The sequence below is a fragment of the Mesoplodon densirostris genome, chromosome 14, assembly GCF_025265405.1.
Source record: "Mesoplodon densirostris isolate mMesDen1 chromosome 14, mMesDen1 primary haplotype, whole genome shotgun sequence".
Lineage (NCBI taxonomy): Eukaryota > Metazoa > Chordata > Mammalia > Artiodactyla > Ziphiidae > Mesoplodon > Mesoplodon densirostris.
Genome location: NC_082674.1, coordinates 85,988,738 through 85,992,974, shown reverse-complemented (window position 1 = coordinate 85,992,974; position 4,237 = coordinate 85,988,738). Strand labels below are relative to the sequence as shown.

The 4,237-nt window shown below is 41.1% G+C and overlaps 1 pseudogene; it reads left to right on the top strand.

Annotated features, from left to right (window-relative positions):
• Positions 1 to 1,432: 1,432 nt before the first annotated feature.
• Positions 1,433 to 3,926, top strand: LOC132501779 (lithostathine-like; annotated as a pseudogene).
• The last annotated feature ends 311 nt before the right edge of the window (positions 3,927 to 4,237 follow it).

The window sequence follows — 4,237 nt, the reverse complement described above, 5'->3', positions numbered from 1 at the left end:
CTGTAAGAAAATGACAGTTTTCCCAAAGTTTCTATCAATTTATACTACTGCCAGCAGCAATATGGACAACTCATTGTTCCAAACCCTCACCAAAATTTTGGAAAGTCAAAATTTCTTTTTTGTCATTCTGATAGGTGTGAAATTATATTTCATTTTGATTTTAATTTCATTGATTGCTAATGAGGTTGACATATTGTCATATATGTATTGATCACTGTGCTTCTTCTCTACTGAAATGCATGCTCATGTTTTTTCACTCTTCTTTTCTAATGAATGTATTGTTCAATTTCTTGTTGAATTTACTTTTATAAGCATATTCTATAAATCAATTCTTTGTCAGATATATATCTAAAGTATTTTCTCTCATTTTTCCCTTCACATTTACTTTGTTATTTTATTTTTGTTTTTGTTTTAAAGTGGTCAAATTTAGTAATATTTTTACTAAAATATTCTTACCTTCATTTATTACATACACTGGTAAACTTCTTTGGCTTAGTATTTTGTTCAGGAATTTTGCACCTATATTCTTGAGTCAGACTGGTCTTAAATTTTTTTTCTCAACAAATTGTTGAGCCTCAGTTTTTCTTTTTTCCAGAAAATTTTCCCAAGATTTTATGGAAGAATAATCAAAGAAACCCAAAATGAATAGTATGTTGATCCTCTAGGTATCTATCACCAAGCAATGACAATTATCCCACATGGCCTTTCATTTCATCTATATTCCTTTTCTTACCCTTACTACACTGGATTATTTTGAAGCAAATCCTGAACAACATATTTCAACTGTAAGTATTCTATCATCTATCTGTAAATGATAATATCACTTTAAATATAAGTACAATATTGTAATCGCACCTAAAAATAATAGAACCCCTTAATATTTTCAAATGTTCACACCTAGTTAAGTGTCTCAAAATTATTTTCTCATGTGATTTGTTCAAATCATGATCTAAACATGAGACATACCTTGTATTTGATTAATACATCTCTCAAATGTTAAGAATTTCATATTGCTTTACTTCCTTAAATTCATTTGCTAAGGAAATGGAGTCATTTATCCTGTAGAGTTTACCCCACCTTCTAGACTTTGTTGATTGTATCCCTGTTTTGTAACATAAAATTTGTCCTGGAAATTGGTATCTCGTTGTTAATCAGAGGTTATCAAACCATTTTGATCTCAGGACACTTTACCCTCTTAAAAAGTATTGAGGACACCAAAGAATTTTTATTCATGAGAATTATTGATATTTATAATAAATATTGATATTTAGAAGGGGATGGATGCCATCAAGATGGATTTATTCTAAGGGGACTAGACAGAGGAAGAGACAAGAGGTACAACAGTGGGTTTCTCATGCCCTCTCTCTGACCACCCTTCCTTTAGTTCTCTGGTTGCCTCTGCACATCACAGACAAAATGATGCCTTCCATGGATGCTGTGCTCCTGCCTAATGCTCCTGTCTCAGGTCCTAGGTGAGACTTCTCTGCCTCTAGCACTGGGTTCCCAGTGTTTATTCAGGGCCAAGAAGAGGAGGAAAGCTCCCGTGTGCTTACCATGGTAATGGTACATCCCCACATGACAACACTGCCTGCAATTCCTGTATCATCACTCCTTCCTTCAGGGTAACTAGTGGTGGGAGACTCCCCAGTGGTCCAGTACCAGTGGGATGAGATGATTTCCATTTTCTCAGTAGAGTCTAATTTATGTGGGTGTTAAGGAGGGAAAGTATAGAGTGTTTTTAATGAGATGAATAGAAGGAGAAAGACTGAAGGATCCAGTAAAAGAATAGTCAGCCCAGAAAAGGAGAAAAGTTGGACTTTTGAATAAGGCAGATGAATAAAAAGAAAACGGACCATCTCCCAATTACTAGGTTTAGTTCATGATTAAAAAAAAAAAATCCTGGGAGTGTTGGCAATAGTGTCAGGCAGTCAGGTGTGCGATGTCACTTTCCCAAGCACTGGCCTCATAGATATTATTCAAGGTCACCCCCCCACTCCAATATCTTCTCTCCATTTTATTCCATCCTTCTCCTTTATGTTTTCCTCCTCAGGGGAAGATTCCCAGAAGGAACTGCCCTGTGCACGGATCAGCTGTCCGAAACGCTCCATGGCCTATGTGTACTACTGTTATGCCTTGTTTATAACACCCAAACCTGGATGGATGCAGACATGAGTGCTGGGATTTGCAGTTAAGGCTGATAAGGAGAAACAAATTAGAGACAGGGTTTGGGGTCTGGGAGTCTCCATTCTCTAGAGTTTCTTGAGGGTGAGAATGAGCGCCTCATCTTTTGCAAACACAGCCCCTTCTCACCTACCTTAGCCCTGTCCTTCCCTCAGTGAGGGTCTCAAGCTCCTCCCCAGTCCCTCCCTTCTCCACACAGATGGCCTGCCAGAAGAGACCCTCAGGAAACCTTGTGTCTGTGTTCAGTGGGGTTGAAGGATCCTTTGTTGCCTCCCGTCTCAAGAACAATTTGAAACTCCTCTCAGATGTCTGGATTGGGTTCCATGACCCCACAGAGGTACACCTACATCCTCTTTAATCTGTTACCTCCTTAGATGCTATGGCCACCCAGGCCCCTCCCTGTCCCCTGCCCCTGCCAAGAAAATATCCTAGAGATCTCTGGAGCTCAGGAGATAATAGGAGAAAATGGAGAACCTTGGGGCCAGCTGAAGAGCTGAGTTCTGTGCAGGTCCCTAGCCTCCAGCTAAAATGAATGCCTCTTGTCAAACTTTTACACAATTCATACATCATGCCTTGTAATTCAGTTCTCTGAGCTTCCCTGAGTCTGTACATGCTGTGTTTAGCAAGTGGTAAATGAAGATTTAGGATTGAGACATTTTTCCCTTTTATAAAACACATTGTCTTGGAGGTTCTGAGGGTAATCACAAATGCACCACCAAGTGCAGTTCACACAGTGACACATTACTCATAGGGATTCCATTGGTATTTGTGATCATTTGCTTTGGAATTTGCCAATAAGAGCAAAGAGTTTGGGAGAGTTTCCCAGAGGAGAATTATGGGGCATCACCTAGAAGAGCAGAGCAAATTCCATGATGCTGGGGAGGGGATCAGTCATTCCAGATGATGGAATATGGCCAGGAGAACTCTAAAGGCCTTTCCACCTCACCTGACTCCATCCTCTGCTCTATAGGGCTCTGAGCCCAATGCCAGTGGATGGGAGTGGAGTAGCACTGATGTGCTCAATTACGTTGTCTGGGAGAGAAATCCAGCCACCATCTCAAACCCTGGCTACTGTTAGAGACTGTCAAGAAACACAGGTAAGAAACAGGGGGAAGGGTAAGCTGTGATAAAGTGAGAGAGTGTCATGGACATATATACACTATCAAACGTAAAATAGATAGCTAGTGGGAAGCAGCCGCATAGCACAGGGAGATCAGCTCGGTGCTTTGTGACTGCCTGGAGGGGTGGGGTAGGGAGGGTGGGAGGGAGGGAGATGCAAGAGGGAAGAGATATGGGAACATATGTATATGTATAACTGATTCACTTTGTTATAAAGCAGAAACTAACACACCACTGTAAAGCAATTATACTCCAATAAAGATGTTAAAAAAAAAAAAAGAAACAGAGGAAATCATTTCTGCTTAGCCTTTTACATCCCCTCATTCCCCATTTCTGGGCCTGGTCTTCAGAGAGTCCTCCTGGACTGGAACTGTAATATTGGCTTGTCTGTTCCCATTCCCTCTCTTCTCTCCTTTCTTTCTGTCTCTTTCCCCTGGAGTGGGACCCTTGTGAAGATAACGGAGGGCCTTTGAGTCCTAGGCCAGAATCTGGGATGCATCTCCATTGGGTTCTCAAGCTCCACCAGCCCCATTCACTTGAGCCCTTCTGTCTCTCCAGGGTATCTGAAGTGGAGAGATTATAACTGTTATGTGAACTTACCCTACGTCTGCAAGTTCATGAATTAGGCCAGATGGGAAGTCAGCAGCTTGAGTCTGGTGTTCAGCTAATCATGGACTTGGAACCAAGTGTGAAGACCCGTCCCAAAGGGGGATATGCTCCCCATACCCCCAACCTGACCACCTTATTCTGACCTTCCCTTCTCCCCAACCTAATTTCAGGCTCCTTTGTGTGTTCCATAACCTGGTTTTTCAAGGTTCATAATAAAAATATTAGTCTTCCACTGCTTGTCTTCTCTGCTTCATTTCCATAGAGAAACTCTGAGAAGAAAGAAGTGGGTGGGCAAGGAGAAACTTTGATCAATCTCTGCCCAATTTCA